The 22,074-nt window shown below is 36.9% G+C and overlaps 1 protein-coding gene across 5 annotated transcripts in view; it reads right to left on the reverse strand.

Annotated features, from left to right (window-relative positions):
- The window catches only part of PTPRD (protein tyrosine phosphatase receptor type D), a 493,549-nt gene that overhangs the window by 362,575 nt on the left and 108,900 nt on the right, over nt 1-22,074 (reverse strand). The gene's annotated exons all lie outside the window — the stretch shown is intronic.

Genomic DNA, 22,074 nt, shown 5'->3' on the forward strand with positions numbered 1-22,074 from the left:
CAGAGTTGTCTGAAAGTTATGTCAATAATAAAAATGGCTAACAGTGATTGTGAGCATTCAAACGGCATTATATCCATATGTGGAAATTTTAAGCCAGGCATTCATTTCAACCTAATTCTGCTGCCTTAGTACCGCTATCTTGCCAACCAGAAAAGCACAGGACTCAAATTCTTCCAGGGAACTGCCAGACTCAGTTAGTCCAAGCAAAGGAGAAAAGAAGCCAATTATGAATTTCATTACTTGTACAATTCTCCTCAAGAGGAACATAATAAGAAAGAACATCGAATTAAAAATAAGAAAACCTCCTCGTATCCAAGGGATCTTGATCAAACCAAGCTTACTATAAAATTTCTTCTGAAATTAGATATGATAGGATTTTCAGGGAGGTTTGATATTTATTATTTCAACATAAAACAACTTCTTACTGCCTTACCTTTCCTTTGTTTAGACTGACTCAAGTATTATTGTAATTATTGGATTAGAGATTCATTTTAAAAGCAACTCTTCGGATTTGAAATAGCTTTGGGAAAACATCTCCTATATCAGCACCTGAAGACAAGTGTTCATGGTTTTGCCAATTCACTAGAAGCCCTCTAAGTCTGCATCTTCCTTCTTTTTTCCCTGCTCCTGAGGTGGCTTTTGAAGTTTTAAAAGAATTTCATATATTTAGGAAACAGAGTGATTATCCCAAGGCTCTGAACTTGAGCAAGAAGAAAAAGTACTCGCCTCAGGAGTAAAGCTGTGCGGGCATATGCCAGGCAGGAATGGGTGTCAGAGTCCTTTGATGGAAATCCACAGTCTCAGAAATGTACCCAAGCAAAGCACAACAAACAATGAAAGCTAATTGCCAGAGTCAGGATTGTCTTCATAATGGATTGCATCTGCACGGCTTAGCGTCCAGTGCTAATTAACCACAGCCAGGTTGGGAATGCTTCCTGATTTCACTGAAGTGCACTTCAGAAGCAACAGCTCCGTCCACAAGTTAGCTTTATCCTTCCATGCCACTGTCCCCACTGAAAGGGCAGAGTAAAGCCCGTGCCTGTCAACAACATAAAACACCACAGATGAAGAGGTGCATGAAGAACTGAAATGGCAGTTCTTATGGGATCAAGCAGAAAAGCACTAAGTTTTACTATTTGTTAGCAAGGGATCAGCTCCAATCAATTAATGGTTTAATTACCTAGACTAATTAAGATAATGAACAACGGCAAGCCTACAATCAATTAGCTTTATCCAAACTTTCTATGTGGAGGATAGAGCCTTAAGGACTGTACTCTTTTTCTTAGTTGCTACAATAAAATATGTGGGTATATTCCAAAACCAACTACAAGGGATATGATCCTATTCTACCTGACGAAAACATACAAGGTCACTTGAATGATTCTTTGACAACAGAGGATTGTGAAAAGGTGTTACCTGGATAGGCAGTGGAAATTTAACATTCCATCAGAATTGCAGATTTTAAACTGAATGATGTCCCTCTAAAGCAAGCAATGGACCAAGGACAGGAATATGCCCCTGTGGTCACCCGGCCTCTGTGCTTTGAGTTATTTCAAAGTAAGCATGGAAGAATATAAAGCCTCTTTCAAAAATCCATCAGAAAGTAGCAGTGTTTCTTGATAACATTTTGGGGCAAAGTGCTTCCTAAATTACTTAGCACAGGCTAAAAAATTCATAGATTTCATACAGACAAGAAGCAAGCCATAAGGGAGGAGGATGTGTGCAACCCTAAAGAGCGGAGTAGTCTAAGTTCTTGAGATTCTTCCTCCCTACCTTTTACATCCACTTTGAAATTTAAGGTTTTATGTTCTGATTCCCCTAATTACGTTGGGTATATTTGGTGTTCCGCACAGAAAGAAAAGCCCTCATACTGCTGTGTTTAATCATGGCCCTATTAAGCATAATCTATTTTTATCTACAATAAATAATTTTTAATAAATTTTCTCCCAAGCAAAAATCATGTAGTGCATACCACAGCTTTCAAATCTGTCATCTCCCACCTACCACATCTTTCAACTTATCTACACTGGCTGTGTGTTTTCTCTCTCAGAATAAAATTGATCACAGTGCAGGTTTCCTCATACAGTGCCAGCATTATGCTTACAGGGGAAGTTCAGACTTACCCATAGATACAGACTAAGCCAGCTCTGCATTAGGCAAGAGTACTGATTCAGTTTCCAAAAGTTTTCTGAGGCACCTCTGAAATAAAAAGATCTTACTCCAACAAAATGGATGACTTATATGAAATTTACACCTGTTCTTTAACCAATTAGTTATTGAGAGCCTACCACGTGTGAGGCCATGTGCAAATGCTCCTGTAACATAGAATAAGTCATCTAGTACTACCTCACACCTGTAAGAATGGCTACTATCAAAATGACAAAAGATAAGTGCTGGCAAGAAAACCCTACACACTGTTGATGAGAATGTAAATTAGCAGAGCCATTATGGAAAACTGTATGGTTGTTTCTAAAAAATTAAAAATAGAACTACTATATAATCCAGCAATCCCACTACTGTGTATATGTCCAAAGGAAATGAAATCAGCATGTCAAAGAGATAGCTGTATTCCTATGTTTATTGCAGCATTATTCACAATAGCCAACATATGGAAACACCCTAAGTTTCCATCAATGGATGAATGGATAAAGCAAATGTACATACACACAATAGAATACTATTCAGCCTTAAAAAAAAGAGAGAGAAATCCTATCATTTTCAACATGGATGAGCCTGGAGAACATTATGTTAACTGAAATAACCCAGGCACAGAAAGACACATACTGTGTGATCTCACTCATATGTGGAATTTGAAAACGTTGATCTCATAGAATTAGCGAGTAGAATGGTGGCTACCAGGGGTTGAGGGGTTGCGGGGGTTGGGGAGATGTTGGTAAAAGGACACAAAATCTCATTTATGAGGAATAAATTCAAAAGAACTATTGTACAACATGGCAACCATAGTTAATATATTGTATTCTTGAAAAATGCTAGGAGAGTGGATATAAAATGTTTTCACTACAAAAATGATAATTTTGTAAGGGAATGCATATGTTAATTAGCCAAATTTAGTTATTCAACAATAAATACATACTTCAAAATTTCATGTGGTACACAGTAAATGCATACAATTTTATCTGTCAATGTAAAAAATAAAACTTAAAAAAACAAAGTCACAAAATAGGCCCTAATGGAAAGGTATGTCTACATAACCATATATATGAATCAAAAAATAAAAAAACTTACATGAGTTATAAGTTCAATGTGCTAATGGAGCACAGGATAGGGTACCTTTAAATTCAATAAAGACAAAGGCAAATGATGCTAATAGAATGTGGCACAGGAATTTAGCATGTGGTCTCTGAAGTCAGAATACCTGGGTATGAATCACAACTTCATCACTTATTATGAACAAACAGCAAATAACTAAGGACAAGTTACTTAATCCCTCTAAACTACAATTTACCCTATATTAAAGTCTAGGATAATAAGCGTTTCTAAAACACAAGATTATTCTTGATTAAATGTGATAATCTTCACGAAGCACAGTGCCAGCACATTCTAAGTGCCTAATAAATATTACTAATACTAGAAAGGCTTTTTCTTGGCAATAGTGGACAATATGTGCCCCCAGTAATGAGTTACAGCCCTCTGCAGGAAAGTAAATCTCTGAAAGACTTAGCTCTCCCAAAAGTCCCAGGGGCAAATATGTATTAACAAATAGCTCATGTTTATTAGCAATTAACACATAAGAGATAAATCAAGAGGATATCAACAATATGTTCCCTGTAATTATGAATGTGTTTTAAAATCAGGGTAAGCAATTATTTATGTAAATATCATCTACTGAATATTTTGGACAAGTGTTTATTTCCTGGAACTTTACTTGTGAAGGACCTTCAAACACTTGGGGTTCACAGAATTTTTCTCAGGATCTCCATCAACTAAATAAAAATTGGATAGGATTTAGGCAATTCATCTTAGTAAGCACTTTGATCATCAAAGCACACAGCTTTCAAATAACATTTTTAATAGGTTGAGAGAAATTTTTAAAACTCCATGTCTTCTTATGTAGGTAATGCTTGATGTGAAAATATCTTACTTTATTTTAATGTGAAATATGTAAAATGTTCAATTTATAATGACATTAATGTCATTTCACTCCTTAACTCAACATAATTGATTGAATAGTTGTTAAATATTATAAAACACTGTAAGAACTTACTGCCAATACATATAAGAATATATTTCATCAGCAATATAAAATAATTGTCTTAGTAATTAAGGAAGCTCATTTGGTTCTAGTGATCCTTTATTCCAACATATAATTACACTATATAACTAACAAGTACTCCTTTTAATTAAATATATAATTACTAAAATATACTTGAGGGATATAATTGACATATTATAAACATAGTTCTATCATGACTACTTAAACCTCAATAAATGCACTTCTAAAAAGGCCTTGGTTTAATTAGCATACAGTAACTCCTTGAATGAAATTAAATCCTTAAGAGAAACAACTAATTTGAAGCACAATCTTATATTACCCAAATATAATTAGCAAATGATGCCAAGTAAAAATAATAAAAAAAACCCTAGAGAGCTGATTTACCAAAAATATAAAGGTCACATGTCTCCAAGCAAAATAATTCTCAGCCTGATTGCCCAACAGGACTACATGGGGAGATTTTTAAAAAAACCACTAGCCCAGACCTTATCTACAGAAATTCTGATTCAGTCGGTTGGGAGTAGGGCTCAGGTAACTGTGCTTTTTGTTTTTTTGAAAGTCCCCGGACCCGCTGCACCAGAGACTGATAAAATATATTTTTCCCAGTCCATAAATGTTTATAGCAGTTTTATTCATAATCACCAAATATTTGAAACAACCCAAATGAATAAGTAAACTGTGATAATTATATACAGTACAATACTACTCAAGCAACCATCTATTGATTCATGCAACACATGGATGAATCTTAAATGCATTTTGGTAAGTGAAAAAAGCCAGACCCAAAAGGCTATAGTGTTGGGACAACATCAGGGAATTTTTGGAGTGAAGGAACTGCGATATGTAATTGTAGTAATGGAATATAGCTCTGCATCTGTCAAAACACATAGAAATGTACACCACAAAGAGTGCATTTTACTATATAGAATTATTTTTAAAAATCAACCAAGAAGTGGGGGAGGAAGGGAGATGGAATGCAGACTGTGACAAATGAATTTAACTGCCCTACAAATGTATCACATATCTATCCAGAAGGAGATATGGAAGGAAGCTGTCCTAAGTAATTTTGGTAAACAGTGTTGGCTGGATACTATAAGGCTAAAGATAGCCTATTGTAACAGTATTTTCTTGTTCTGAATTTTAAAAAAGTCATTATCTATAACAAATGTTTTATTTTGCTCTTTATCAATTGGGTGACTATATTTAATAATGAACAACATGAGAGAATCTTAAAGTCTGAAAGGTTTTGTAAAAACTGTTGTTATTTTAGCTACTATTTGCCTTTTTTTGTTGGGTTTTTAGAGAGAAGCTGGGCTGTATAGGAATGTAAAAGCTTCTTTAAAGTGTGAAAGTGGACAGGAATTGCTTCATGGATCCAGAACAATTGTCACTTACAAAGCTAAGGACAAAGTGCACTGAAAATGCAGCAGGGAATAATCAACTTATTTAACCAAATTATTGATCTTCTAGACATACTACTGTATTACATCTTTTCTTTTCATGTTAATAGAATTTGAATATACAAAGACTATACTGATTCTTTAATATTTCAAAAATCTCAAAATACATGTTTCCTTAGAAGAAACCTAGGCACGTGTTTTTTTTTCTTTTTTTTTTGTTTTGCTTTTTATTTATTTCTAAAACAAAATCTGAGCAAAACCAAACAAAAAAACACAACTTCTCCTGCAAAATTAATTGTCAGTACCAGAATTCCAGATTCGAACAAACATTTGATCTGAACTTCGGTATCTGATTTGTTCCTGAACTGAGTCCCCATCTTGTCCCCCTAAAATATTTATCCACTGCCACATAACTTGGGGGGTTATGGTGAAAAGCAGTGAGGCCTGGCCTGTCTGGTACACAGTGACTCAATTTCAGGCTTTGTATCAGTTAATCCTATCAGAATGCTAGAAGCCAGAGCATCCTGGTAGAGAATGCTCAGCATGCTTGTAGCCCTGGCTTGGGCGAGGCAAATGTATCACATGTAACCAAAATGTTTGTACTCCCATAATATCCTGAAATTAAAAAAAAAAAAAAAAAAAAGAATGCTTAGCTCTACATTTACAGCCTAAGGCAATATGAGTGGACCAGATAGGACGTGGATCCTAAAGAGATGATCTACATAATCTACTTGTACAATCTACAAACCTAAAGAGATGATCTACATAATCTACTTGCTCTTTCTCATTCATTTTGCTTTGCACACATGGACATCCATCACTCTCAGAGAAGATTTTTATGTCTGAATTACCACTGGCATCAAAAGCCATGACTATTTTCCACACTGTAACCAGAGTAATTCTGACAAAACACAAACATAATCATCCTCACCTTCGTCCTTTAATAGTTCACCATTTTCTTCTGTCATAGCCCCCTTTCTTCTGTCCTTTAGAGATGCTAATCATGCTCCCTGGAAAAGCAGCGCGTTGGCAGGAGATGTTTTTTCAGTCTGTAGGCCCTTAAACACCATCACTAGTAAAGTCCTAAATATTCCTGTTGCTCACAGGAAGCCCAACCTCCAGACTAGGTTGGTTCTCCCCATCATAGGCTGCCTGTACAAGGTTCCTCTTCTAGCCCTTGACATTTGTTCCATTCATTCCCCGTGATATTCCTAGAACTTGCCAGGCAAGTTTCTGCCCTGGGGTCACTGAATTGGCTATTCTCCCTGACTGGAATACTCCTCTCCAGTGGCTACCTTCCCCACCTCTTTCAAACCTTTGCTTAAATGTCTCCTTTTTCATGAAGCCTACCCTGACCTGACTACCCAATTTCAAAGCACATCTGAATCTCCTCCCTGCCCCCGCCTCACATACCCGCACTCTCCTTCATAATTTCCCCTACTCTGGTCTGGTCTTTCCCCCACCATAATATTTATCACCTTTGAACACATATTAATAATATGCTTTCCTGTTTATAATTTGTATTATTTATCATGTTTGTTGTTTTATTTCATAATTTAGAGTCCCTTAAAATGTGAGCTTCATGGTGCAAGGTGTTTTTTGGTTTGTTTTTTTGGTCTGTCTCGGTCACTGCTATATCCCAAAAACCTATAATAAAATGAATATCTCTGAAATGAATGAATTGCTTAAAGACCATGTAGGCAAAACATTTGGAAAGATGAAAGAGAGGAAGCTCAGACTTCTAGAATCTGAGCAATATCTGTGAATTAGAATGTGAGTACATATAAAAGAAAATCATCTATGGAAGAAAATAGCTTGTGTAAACTTATGGTAACAAATTAGAAGGTGTTGCCAACTAAGCACAGGGGAATTAAGCAAATCCTTCAGCTATATCTATCAATTATGAGCCATTGATCATTGCCAGGACCTCCCACACAGGCTCACAGTTAATTCTCCCAAAATAACTATAGGATGAGATTCTTACACCCATTTCACAGATGAGCAATCTAAAGTTATGCTGAAAGCCACAGGAGTGCACATACCCTACCTGTCTCATCTTGTTCACTATCTTATCCCCAGCACAAAAACAAATGAAAAAAAAACCAATGCTTTTCTACCACACCATAGTTCTTCTAACTAAAATTATAAAACATATATGAACCTTAAAAAATGCAACAATTTGGCCAACTATCTACCCCAGTAATTCTTCAGGGCATCTCAAAATAACAGAGGGAAAAATTAGGAATACACTGATATTCCCACTTGGTGTCACTCCAATGATCAAGCCACAATCATGTTTCATTTGATCTGTTTGATATGAGTAGTCCAAGGTATATTCTAGAGAGAATTACCTCAAAATGGATAAAGTTAAAAGTTTTACCTCCAAATCTTTAGTCTTCAGACAATTCAAAAGTCATTCTCATAGAGATATTACCCAGACAGTACTACTGTATGAGTAAATTCCTGTTTTGCCTCAGCTGCTGGCTTGGGCAGTGCCCTTCTGAGCACTGGCCTTTGAAATGCTAATTTACTGGCTGCACAACAGTCCAACTGCTGTTTAGCCTTAACCCTTCTGTGGCTTCACATTGGGTAGTCAGAGCAGTCCCTGAGAGAAAAAGGAGCTGAAACCACCAAGCTGACCTGACTCCAGGGGAATGAATGAAACCAAGAGGAGAGAGAGGGAGCCTCTCTCCTCAGCCTTGGAGTATAAGGGGCCACGAAGGTCTATAAACCTGGCATTGTTAGAACCTACAAGGGAAAATAAAAGATTTAAATGAATATTAATAATTCAGTATCCCAAATTCACATTCACTAGAAGTGTCTACATAAGAATTATGGTTCAAGTACTTTAAATTTGTCCTCCCACTTTGTATTTAATGTGAGATACCAAGTAACGGAATCCATTCTCTAATTCACTTTCCACAAACAGAATCAGCCCACATGTTTGCTGCTGGTGCTTTTTTACATTTCCTTCTATTGTGAACCACAGAAAGGGCTGGAAACTGCTGGTATTGGGGAATTTTACTCATTTCAATTCTACGAATTTCTAGAGGCCCTACACAGAGATTGAAAACTTGTAGTCCAAGATGAGATCCATCCCAAAAATGTACTTCTTTTGGCCTCAGTATTATTGTTACTTAATGATTTTTAATTCAAGCCAATATGTCAAAATTAGGGATGGTTCACATGTAAATCTGGATGTTAAGCTTCTCGAGGACAATGGGAAGATTCTGAGCGTGCATTCCCAAATGGCAAGAACAGGCTGAGTGTTTGCTTCCCTCGTGAGATCCAGCAGGAACTTTCCAAAGAGTTGAACTGGCCTGCTTCAATAATGCATTTTACTTGCCTGGTCACTGCAGGCATCTGGATTTGCTACCCCTGGCTGTACTCCTGGCCCAGTATTGGGACATGGGAGGGGAAGGAAGCAGAATCTGAAATGAGTAAATACACTCGCCCAGAGTAACGAGAAATGAAAATTTTAGACAAATACATCTAAAAGAAACCTATGACAACTATGATAACTCTTAGGAGAGACACGAAAACCATACTAATGTGCATTAGGTGTGTTGGGGGACAGTGGGGTTAAAGAGAAATACGCAAAGAAGTGTACACTCTTCAAGCTACTTCTCATCCTCTCTGGCTGTCCCTTCTACAACTCATCCATTACTTACCAAGTTCAACCCATCATATTAAATAAAATCCTGCAGGTTCTGTCTTCTGAATAAGTTTTGTGTAAGGCCTTTCTTTATTCTATAACCACAATCACAGTTCAGACTCTCAGGATCTTTATTCTGTTTGATTTCACAGCAGTCTCCTAACTGGTCTTCCACCATCCACACAACTGTCAGTGACCTATTGAAAATACAAGTCGGCCCACATCACTTCCTAGTTTAAAAGCTTTTGTTGGCTTCCCTTACTAGTTCGCAATGTTGTGCTGCATTTAAGAATAAACTCAGGGGCTATTTAAAAATTACATATGCTTGTCCTTGCCTTCACATATTTATATTTAATTGGTCAGTGTGGGGCCTAGATGTCTATATTTTATCCCCAAGTGATTCCAATGTATTATCAGGTTGACAATCATGGATTTACCAAGACAGTTCCAAGCTCCTTAGCTTTTTCTTAATGCCCTCCACAAATGCTCTGTCTCCACCACACCTATCCTGTGCATACATACACTACTTCACTTAATTCCCTGCATTGTAATTATCTTTTTATTGCCTCCATTACTAGTCTGAGAGCAATGACTTAGCTCCACCTTCCTTCTTTCAAATGCCTGGGACATAGTAAGCACTAAATCAGACAGCAGAAAAAGATGGACCTGGAAGAGGAGGTGGGATCGTGAAAGGCAAAGCTGTGAAATGAGAAAGGGGAGGGAGGGGAATACTTGCAAAACTGGAAAACCAGAAAGCATTTTTGAGCTAAAAACATGTTGGTGATTATAATTTGTGAAAGCTTCCTTTATTAAGGCTACAAAGAGGAATCTAGTGGCCTGAGTAAATACGCCAAAGGAAGTGAGCCAACGTATTCCCTGCCCAACCGTGGTGTCAGATTCATTTGTTAAGCTGCAAACTCTCTAAAGAAAATAGATCCCGAAATACAAGTAATTGTTTTATTATAATTATGATACCCGTCCTGTTTCCATCTCTCACTCCCATTCAGAACAATTAAAATGGAAAAAGAATTATGTGTTGTTCAGTTGCTAAATAATCTTTTTATATCCCTTTGCTGATGTAGTTTTGATTATTTCGGAAACAGTAGTCCTCCACGGTGGTTTCAGCTGCTTACTTTAAATGATTCACGCTGTGGGGCTCTCACTCTTTCCCTTGAGATTTTCCTCACTAGTTGAATATACTTAACCATTAGTCATTTTCCTTCATATTAAGCCAAGATTTTTGTTTCATCTAATTAGTCTTCCTTCTTCACACAATTCTAAACAACCTCAGTCCTTACAAGAATATAGTTAAGTTATGCCCTTCATATATTTGCAGAAACATGCGCCTTCTGCTAGCTGCCAGGACAAACTGACAATAGACGGTTCTTTAAATTTTCCCAAGTGAGTCAGAGATTCCAATTCCAATTGCAAACCTCCTCCTTCCCACCCTCCACAACAGCTTTTCAATTTGCTGACATGATGGAACAGAAGTGTTATTTCTGAGCATTTGCTGTGGGATCAATGGTGCCTCCTCGTTAGAGTTTTATTTTGCTTTTGATTTATAAGTACTGAAATGGGACAGAGTACATCTATACCAGAAGTACCTATGATGTGATCAAATTCACCATGACTTTTGTGCTTTTACTTGCTTTAATGAAACCAATATCAGGCTTCGATACCCATGATTACAAACTGTTTCTGTACAGATCCCTTACAACATTTCCAGCAAGTGTAACGCTTTCCAGTACTTTTTTTCCCCCCTCTACATTTAAGATGTTCATAGCTCCAAATGTCAGGCACACAGTGCTACAAAAACTATCCCACAGCTGATAAATTATTCATTTTTCAGGAGTTTGCAATTTGAAGTGGCACTAACAACTGAATACCTGAAGCACCCCCAAAAGACATAAAGAGCAGTAACATGCAAAGCTTTTTCTGAATAAATTGTAAAGGTTAAGCGCTATTAAACATCTTTGTTTGTCAAGAGATGTGCTCCTTGAACCTATTTCTTCTAATTAATCTGCTCCCAATAAACATTACTAACAAAGCAAAGTGATAAAAGAGGGTAGTCAAACTCATCTCTTTAACTAAGCTCACCAGGTTAAAACAAGATCCTCCACTGATAGTCTCCATTTTCCTCTGTCTGAGCAGAAGTTACAGGTCAAATCAAAAGCAAGGGTAGTCAAATTATGACTCTCAAACAATCTGGCCCCCTGCACATGTTTTTAAATAAAGTTTTTTTAGAACACAGTCATATCCACTTATTTATGTACTGTCTGTGGATGCTTTCTTGCTACAGTGGCAGAGTTGAATAGTTGTGACAGAGACCTCACGGCCCATAAAGCCAAAAATATTTATCACATATCCCTTTTCAGAAAACATTTGTTGACCTCTGTTCATAAGAAATGCAAAATGTGTAGAGTTTTCAGAATGTTGGCCCCAAGTAGGGCTCCAACTGAAGTATATCAGTGTGCTCGTTTACTCTAAAAAGGACTGCATTGAAATGCAGCCTATCCAGAACATCATCTGTACTACAGTTCCAGAGAAGGAAGGTTAAAACAATTGTAGGGTCTAAGACTGCTCCTCAAGCTGGTAGGTGCTTCATTTTGATGATATAATCACCATGTGTTTCAGTTATTTATTGCTGTGTTACAAACCCCCTAAAAAGGTGCTTAATGCAAAGATGTCTTTGTACATAATTCAGCCACCCAGGCTTCAACTAGAAGGTTCTAATCTTCATCTCACCTGAGCTTACGCATGTGGCCTACAGTTATCAGGAGGAGGCTGGACTCTGGGTGGAATGCCAAGATGGCTTTGTGCCCATACCTGGCTCATCACCTGGGATGGCTGCAATAGGTGTGGGCTGGCTGGGCATTTCTCTCTCTCCATGGGGTTGTTTCAATACAGTAGCTGGGCATCTTGCTATAATGACTCAAGATGCCAGAGAGTGAAAGTGGAAGCTTCCAGACTTCTGAAGTGCTAGGCCCAGAACCACTGTAGCATCACTCTGCACCATTCTATCATTGGTCGAAGAAAATCAAGGGGCCAACTCACATTCAAGGAGAGGGGAAACGGACTGCACCTTGATGAGAGTGCACCAGAGGTGCACCTGCAAAATGTTTTGGCCATGACTCTCAATCTACCACACCATGATAATAAGAAACATGACATCACGATTCCAATGATAAAATCTTGAAAGTAGACCTTACTGCTCACAGTTTAGAATTAAATTGACAGATAAAAGCAACAAGGAAACCTAATAAAAAATAAATGTCATTTTATAATAAAACCAGTTGCACAGAACTTAAAATTTTCTAAATTGATAGATTTTTTTAAAAAATTGTAGTTAGGAACCATTCTAAAAGCCATTCTGAATTCTTAACACAGTGTATAAGTTGTGACTATGATGTAACTTTTCCTCCATGACTCCAAGTCCTCATTATGACTGTCAGTGAGGGTCCCGGATGACTCTGGGACCTGATGCCAGGGACACCACTTGGGCCCTCTGTAAATGAGTCTGGTTGCTATGCATTTTGAGCTCTTGTCCCCACTCTTTTTAGCTATTCTGCCTCTTCCCTGGACAAGAAATCAAGAGAGCTGGAGTTCTAGGTCCTTCCCAATCACCTACTCACTTTTTTGCTCTAGGCAGGTCATCTGCTCTTACCCTTGGTTTCTTTTATCTGAGAAGTAGGGATGATGAAAGCTATACTGCATACTCAGAGTATTAAGGAACAAATGAAATTAAGGAGATAAAGTGTTTAAATAATTATTCAAGGGGATGGTATCACAAACACTGCTATAAGATAAAATTGATTTTATTGCTAAAATAATACATTAACAAATTAAATTAATATACTATAAAATATGATTATAATAATGGCTAACATTTATTTAGTGCTCACTATGTGCAAGGCATAGTCCTAAGCACCTTACATTGGTTAACTGATTTTAATCTTCACAGCAACTCTATTATCATCCAATACTCCAAACAATAAAACTGAGACTTGAAGAAATAGGGCAATCTGTCTCTGGTTTTACAGATATTAAACAACACAATGATTTATCTTTCCCAATTGGCACAGCTGATTTTAAGAGCTTGTGAAAGGTCTATCATACTTCTGTTAAAATTTCTCCCTTCTAAACCCCATAGAACTTAGAAAGAAAGGCAGTATCTACCTCTCCCAACCTTGCCCCAACAGTATGTTCCCAAGCTTTCAATAAGCAACATCCATGGTTCTCAACCAGGGGTGATTTTGCTCCCAGGAGACAATTAGTGATGTCTAGAAATAATTTAGTTTTCACAATTAGGAAGTAGGGTGCTGCGGGGTAGAAGCTAGGGGTGCTGCTACACATCACAATACTCAGAACAGCCCCACACAACAAAGAATTATCTAGCCCAAAATGTCAAGAGTGCCAAGCTTGAGAAACCTCAGGTTACTCTGATGACATAAACATATCACAGAGAGATTTCACGAGGAGTTCAGCACGTAAGTTATAATACAAATCTATGATATGGTTGCTTTTTTTGGGGGGGGGGTTATTTTGTTTGTTGCTGCTCTGAGATATATATTGCTTAACTCCTGCATCTGAAAATCATCTCAACAGGAGAAATTGCTAAGTAGCTGATTTCTGCATACATTAGGGGTGTGTGTGTATATGTGTGTGTGTGTATATATGTGTATATATAGTGCATGTACATATGTGTTTGTATGTATATATGTGTGTATATATAGTGGGATGAAAACTGAACCTCACAGGACTTCACATTAGGATCTCATTTAAACCGCACAGGAAACTGTGACAGCTGTGAGCGTTCCCAAAGGGTCAGAAGAATTGAGAAAATTGCTCCTGGTAAGCAGAGCAGCCAGCATTTAAGCCAATTCTGGTTGCTAACATCATGTACTATTTTAGAGAAAACATTTAAGTTATGGTTTAATAATCATTTTACATATTATCTTACATTCCCATTGGGCTTAAAACTAAATCCAAAAATGTTAAATCTCATAAACAATAAAGGGTTTTTTTTTCCTTAAATGGAAGAAGTTTACTAGGAAAGATTTTATTAAAATGCTTTCATCTATACAGAGAATACAACCTAGGAATCACATAGGAATCCTATTGCTATAATTTTGACTAAATGGAAGCATATAAAGAAAAGATCTATTAAAGTCCCTTTCTTCCCCACAATTCTATGTTGGCCATCACCCTCCAATTACAGCCTTGCTTTACAAAGGTACCCTCCTTAGTTCTCTCCACTATCGATATTGATGAAGGGAAGTGTAGCCTTAATTACAGGTTTCCAATGTAAAACTGTCATCAGCTTTAAAAGAAAAACAAAACTAGCCAGAGATAAAGAGCTAAAAGCAGCCATTTGTGTTTTTGTTAACAAAAGGCGTTAGTGTTCTAAGTCTACGTTGGCTGGTACAAAGGAAATTTCAATTAAGTTGTTTAGCAAATGAGTTTATAACTTGATCAGGAGGTTGTACCAAACTTTCAATGCACTATTTGTGAAAAAAATGTATTTCTTTTGTTCTAGTAATAGATAGTAGTACCCAACTCAAGTTTCACAAGTAGATATCCCAAGAATATATCTATTTCCCTACAGGCTTGCCTTAATTCATGGCCCAGCAATCCAAACTCCTCACAAGACCTCCAGAGCTTGGCTGTGCATGGTGGCTCATGCCTATAATCCTAGTACTCTAAGAGGCCGAGGTGGGAGGATCACTTGAGCTCAGGAGTTCAAGACCAGCCTGAGCAAGAGCAAGAGCAAGAGCAAGACCCCATCTCTACTAAAAATAAAAAACTTAGTGGTGGCGCATGCCTGTAGTCCCAGCTACTTGGGAGTCTGAGGAAGGAGGATCACTTGAGCCCAGGAGTCTGTGGTTGCTGTGAGCTAGGCTGATACCACGGCACTCTAGACCAGGTGACAGAGTGAAACTCTGTCTCAAAAAAAAAGTGGGCTCCAAAGTGATTCTTGCCTTGGGATCACTGCCCCATCTGCCTGGGTACTCTGACTTCACTTGTTCATGGCTGCCTCTGTCCCATCATTCAGCTCAAGTGTTGTATGACACTCAGCAACATTTTCCTTGACACAAAATGATGGAGTGCCCTATTTCCTTTCCTAACACCCTCCCATACTCTCCTGCCACATTGCTCTGTTCTAGGATCTTTGTAGCATTCATTTTTCTCCAAAGTCACATTATTCATTCACTTTTTGTCCATAACCATGTCTTGCTAAACCTCCAGCACATCTCAACTAGAATATGAATTCTGTGATAACAGGAACTTGGATCTGGCTTGTTTGGGGCACACAGTGGGCATTTACTGAAAGAAATATTATTACTTTTAAGTTAAATGTTGTGATTTAAATTTGCCTTTAAAAGATAAATATAGAGATTAAAGGTATTTTCTTTGTATCAACCTGAAATCACTGTAGCTTAAAGATTTGAATGACTTTTTGAGTGATAAATAGTACCATTTTTATTTTTCTCTCTCTCCTATATGCATCTTAAACATTTATTTAGTGATTCTGAAAACCAGCACTCAAGGGAAAAAAAACATTATTTATTATTTTATTTAACAACAAAAAGAAATTCTAAGAAAAGAAAAACTACTAGAACGTATTTAGTTTGATAGATTTGTTATACTTTCTGTACTTTATGCTCAAAAGTAATGTATTGTGTGACTTTTTTAAACTGAAGATATAAGTACTTAGTATATTTTAAAGTCAGATTTAATAACTGTAGTTATTGTAAATGATTGCCACAGTACTACGTTGTTATTTTTGCAAAACCCATTATAAATTATAGAGTGAATTTAAAACTTTTGTCACAGAACAAAACTAAATTGAAATAATTATTGTAGTAAGGCATTAAACTTCATTCACAGTTTTAAACTGATTTTGGATTCTACAATTTTAACAAATATTAACAAAAAGATAAGTTTAAATAAAACTACCCAAACTTGACAATCAAAAAGTGGAATTATAAGAGTGGGTAGAGATATATTTGGGGGGAATAAAAATAATGCCATGTTAAAAACAAAAGATTACTTATAAGGTATTAAATATGCCTTTAGGTCTCTTCTTAGCTTGGTTTTCTCTTTTGCTCCAAATTATAACAATCTGTTGGTAGTTCAAGTTTTAGGAGAATGTACCTTCACAAAAGTGAACGTGTTAGGCAGCCCAGCCTTCTTAACCTCCGTCACCCTGATCCCTTGACATAATTTTCAACTCGGCTCTGAACAGGTCTCAAGGCCACTCTGGCTGGCCTCCTCCAATGCATTTTTCCATCCTGCAGCCTCACTGATTTCTGATAAATATAAATCTCTTCTTATCACAGCTTAAAAACAAGACAACGATTTATGCAGTTCATAGAATAAAAACCAAGATCTTGAGAAGGTCTATTAATTCTTGCCTTAGCTGGTCTCCACCTACCTTTTCAGCCTTATTCAAATCCTCTCTCCTTCTCACTGTTTAGGATCCAGCCACATCTATTGGTTCAGTTCCCAGAATACACTAGATTTTCCCTGTCTCAGGGTATATGAGCATGCTCTTCCTTCAGCCCTAAGAGCTATTCTCAGTCAGGTATAGTTAACTCCTATTCATCCATGAGATAATTGCTCAAAATTCATTCCCTCAGAGCTATGCATGTGATCAAATTTAATAAACTATATACCTTAAAAATGAGTGTATGTAAAAACTGGTAAAATCCATACATCTACAGTTTATTAACATTATTGTGCTAATATTGACTTCCTAGCTTTGATAATGTACTATGATTATGTAATATATTATTGTTGGGGAAAACTGGGTGAAAGGTACATAAGAAATTCCTGTACAATTTCTATAACTTTCTTTTAAGTATAAAATTATTTCAAAATAAAAAAAATAAATCACTCCCTCAGGAAAGCTTTTTATTATTCTTCAGAACAGATGAGGCACTTAGTGGCATATTTTTTTTCCTTATAACACTTTCCGCAGTAGGAAATATAAAGTTTTAAAATTAATGTCAAATATCTGTCCATCCCACTAAAGCTTAAGCCATTTAGAGGCAGGGATCATACCTCTTTTTCTCACCACTTTATCTCTAGTAGTTAACTCAATGCTTGGCACAGGAAATGTAGCCAATAAATATTTATTAAAGGGACTATGAAATACATAAATAATGTATTTCAATCCATGTCCTTTGAAATTGGAACAATAAATGTACATAAAGATACATATTTATATTTTTTAAAGATTCTGCTCAAGTTACGAAGTTAATGGAATAATACATGCCAACAGAGATCTAAACATAGATGCTTCTAATTTGGAAATGATGCAAGCTAACGAGGAAAAAAAGTGTAATAACTAACATTTAGTGAATATTTAATCCTATTTTTCAAAACTCGTTATAAGCAGTTCTTTACTTAATCCTTATATTAACTATATCAAGTGTGTGGTATTTTTAATCTTTAGTTTACAGATGAGAGGCACATAGAGATTTGTCACTTGCCCATGGTCAGAGTAACTATATAGCAGAGGCAGGATGTGAACAGAAGCACTCTGCTCCTGAGGTCGTATCTGATGCACTACTTCCTGCGTGGAGATGAAGTCTGAGAAGATTGCTTGAGAGCATCCTAAAACATGAGCTATGACTTCTGAAGGCAAATTACAAGCTGGTGTAGGATCAGGCTTTATAAAAATGTTTGTATTCTCACCACTTTACACCAAGCTTTTCCCATCATAATAGGCACACACATGCACACACACACACAACAGGTTGGTGAAGGAATATATGAAGCTAAAGCAAACTAAGGAAAAAAGAAAATGCAAAATTACAGGTCAGAAAATTGAGTCTAAAGAAGCTTTGCCATCTAGTACTGTTTTCTTTGATTTTTCATTTCAAGATGGGTGCCGACTTGGAGTTTCTGAATTAACAGAAACAAATCTACGTGGGCAGAAGGAGGTGGAACTCCCAAACAAATCAAGGTTATTTTAAATGAGTCCAGCAAATAGTACCTGAATGAAGAAAATTAATACAGGAAATCATAGAACAGTAGAATCAAATACCACGGACAATTACAAATAATAAGAACTAGCTCAAACATTTTAGATATTGCTGCATCCTTCGAGCTTAGGGCCTCCTTACAAATAGAGATCAGAGATAACAAATATGTCATCCTTTGGAATTAAAAACAAAAGCAAGTCCTACTACACTCAATAAAATGCTTTGAAGTATACACATGTGTTGATTTTGTGACATATTCTTAACCTTACTAGGTAGCTACAGCTCTGCTGGGAGCAATTAATTCAGAAAGCCACAGAAACTCCACCATGGGGCTAAAGGATCAGCAAAATAACTGGAATATTTTCCTTGCTGCAGACAGCTGGATGTTGCTAATTTAGCTACTTTAAAGTGAAGGGAGGAAGGAGGAGGAAAAAGCAAGGTTTTTACTTTGCCACACCTCTGTCAATTCAGAGAAAAGGAAAACAAAGAAGGCATTGATAAACATGGTGAAGGAACAGGCTTTCTCCCTATTCTCCTAAATGAGCACATCTTATTCAAATTGACCTGAAGAAACCAACACAGGTTACTTTCAGGTTGCATATACCAAAGGGACTCTAACCAAAGAACTGCGGAAAGCAGTAATTTACTTTTTTAAAAAACAATTTTATTGCAACATTACTCACATACCATACTGCTCACCTATTTAAAGTGTACAATTCAATGGTATTTAGTATGTTTACATTCAATTAGTACCAGAAGCGATAATGAAAACTCAAATAAAAGGAAAACACTCACCCCAGGATTACACTAATATAATCTAAATTCATCTTTAATTTGTAAGCATGCTATTGGTGAATTCACCTCAGGCAGACCACCACCTAACCAGAATTCACCTCAGGCAGACCACCACCTAAACCAGAATTCACCTCAGGCAGACCACCACCTAAACCAGAATTCACCTCAGGCAGACCACCACCTAAACCAGAACTCACCTCAGGCAGATCACCACCTAAACCAGAACTCACCTAAGGCAGACCACTACCTAACCAGAATTCACCTCAGACTACTGCCTAACCAGAACTGACCTCAGTCAGACCACCACCACCTAACCAGAATTGACCTCAGACTACTACCTAACTAGTAGATCTCAGTCAGATCACTACCTAACCGGAATTGACCTCAGTCAGAATACCACCTAAAAGAAAGCTGGTTGGCCCAGCATGAGGAAGAGCTACTTATGGTGCTCAAACAAAAGTCCCACTTGCCTCTTCCCTGAGATCACAGGTATGAGCTCTGTTGTGCATATGTGCATTCAAGAACCAACAAGCAAACTCATCTAGAGCATTTAAGACATAGGAATGAAAAGAAATAAGATCCACACACACAACTAGCCTTTCAAAATAATAGTGGCGATAGGCGAGGCATTGTGAATTGGCACTGGCAAAGACTATCATTTTCTGCTTAAGGGACATTATTGCAATTTTTCAGCATAGTTTAGAACCAAGGCTCATAAGAGCTCCCTACTTAATGCAATGTCACACCTAGTAGTTTGCTATGATATTCTACAGTAGATCATAACATTGATTCCTAGGTTCTTTGGAGTTAATTGTTTCAAAAGAGAGAGATGCAGACACACAAATACAGTAAACTAGAGTAGCTTCTTTCCATTTCCCATCCCCATGTAGTCTACTTTTTCCAAGGAGGCCAAACAATTTTTAAAAATTATTTCAGAGTTCTCAAATGGCTCTGATAGGCTACTATGAATTTTGAAATATGAGTTATAACACAATTAGGTAGAAGGGAAACACAATTAAGGATGGATACACTAATGAGGCACAGGGAAAGAAATCAGTGACCCAAGTAATAGAAGCCTGAAAAATATTAGCTTTATATGATGATGAAGAAATCAGACTTTTCTTGAGTTCTACTTCTATCTTTATTTTCCAATGTTTGAAGAAAAGGTAATGACACAATTTAATGGGTTATAATCTGGATCCTGTTTTACCGATGTTCTTTAAACATTTTTCGTGACTAAGTTTTTATCGCCAACTCTTCCATGTGCTTTCATGAACCACGAATACCCTCCGGTAGACTACTAATGGATGTCCCTTCTTCTTTTAAAATGGCCCTTTAAAAATATGGCTAAATTTTTCTCTTTTGTCAGGAACGTTCAGGATACATATGCTATTCAACAGTGCCAAATGAATCTGTGAAAGGGAAAATAAACTACATCAAGGCTGAGTAGACAAGAACAACACTAATCAAAATTGATTTGGCAAAGGAGAAGCCTGTTCCCTCTTTAGCTGCAATGGGAAGGGAGAGAGGGAAAGGATTCTTTTTCAAGTGGCATCTCGAGTTTGAAAACTGATAACACGTAAATATATAGCAGATAAGTAGCTTAATTTAACTAAAAATTGTTAACATGGGCCTTTGTGATTTCTTTGGTAAGACTATACACCATAAGAAGTGTAAGAAGAAGGAGAAGAGAGGAAAAGGAAAAAGAAGAGAAACAGGAAGAGTAGATGACAGTCATCTGTAGCATAGATTGCTTTCTACAATATACGGTCCTTATTTTAAAGGTCCTTATTTCTAAACACTTGACATCTGTCTGCCACTGTCCACTAGAGAATTAAGCAACTGTGTATCTGCTCAGTAGAAGAACATTTTTACTAATCTGGAAGGTTAACTTCAGGGATGTACAATAACTGTATATCCATGTTAACTGTATATCCATGTTAATTTAGCACCCCACCCCTGCCCCATATCTAGTAACTTTAAGAAAATCTCTAGCTGCGATTTGACATTACAGTGGATTCCCAGGGTTTTAATATGCTTTCGCCAAAAATTAACAATGGTGAAATGACTTACTTTTGCATTCTAGCCAATACAAAAATAATAAAACCATATGCTCAATTTCTCTTTAATAAACTAAATTTAGATTTCTACTTTAAAATAAGTTTTTGACATAAATGGCTTTAAAATAACAAGAACATCTTACATTTGGGTGTTTTCCCAGTTAATTATTTTCTGGCATTATACTAGAAATTCTTTGGCCTCACCATTAATTGACACTCCCAAGTGCTAATTAGGAGATGGTATACATTATCAGCCAGAAAATGTTGTACTTAAAACACGCATGTTCCATATGTATCATATTATTAACATTATTCCTTTCACTCCTCGAAAGATCTCTTTAGAAAACAGAGCCCCTATTTAAACGAAGCAATGGACTGCTCATGAGGGAATTCTTGTCAAAATGCAATTAATAGGAAGGGGCCAAGATGACACAGGATCCTTGTCTTCCAAACATCCTTAACATGAATCAAATGTAATCTCACTGAAATAGCCAGTGGAGGGAAAAGTTAATGACTGCATATGTTACACATTTTAATTATACCTGGGGAGTCCCAAAGAAAATGGCCAACTCACATATGAGCTAAACCATCACCAAGGAACCAGACACTTCAGTGAGGACAAGCCAGAGACACGCCTTTTCCGGCACTATCTCTTCCAAAAAGCCACAAGACAGATGGGAAAATAAACACAAAGGTAGACCTAATGATTTCCTAATTACGAAGGAGATATGATCTTCTCATTAACTGGCAAGCTAATTGACCACAATTGCAGTTTCATAAATTGTGTCCAAAAATCTAAACTTTGGTGTCCGTACTCCACAGAATTCTCACACTTCCAGACCCTTCATCCAGCCACAAAGTTGTCAGTTCTGCCTGATTTGTTTGAATACTGTACTAGACGACAGCTGTCGGAAACAGTACATTAGAACAGCTGCTATGA

The sequence above is a fragment of the Eulemur rufifrons genome, chromosome 7 (assembly GCF_041146395.1).
Source record: "Eulemur rufifrons isolate Redbay chromosome 7, OSU_ERuf_1, whole genome shotgun sequence".
Classification (NCBI taxonomy): domain Eukaryota; kingdom Metazoa; phylum Chordata; class Mammalia; order Primates; family Lemuridae; genus Eulemur; species Eulemur rufifrons.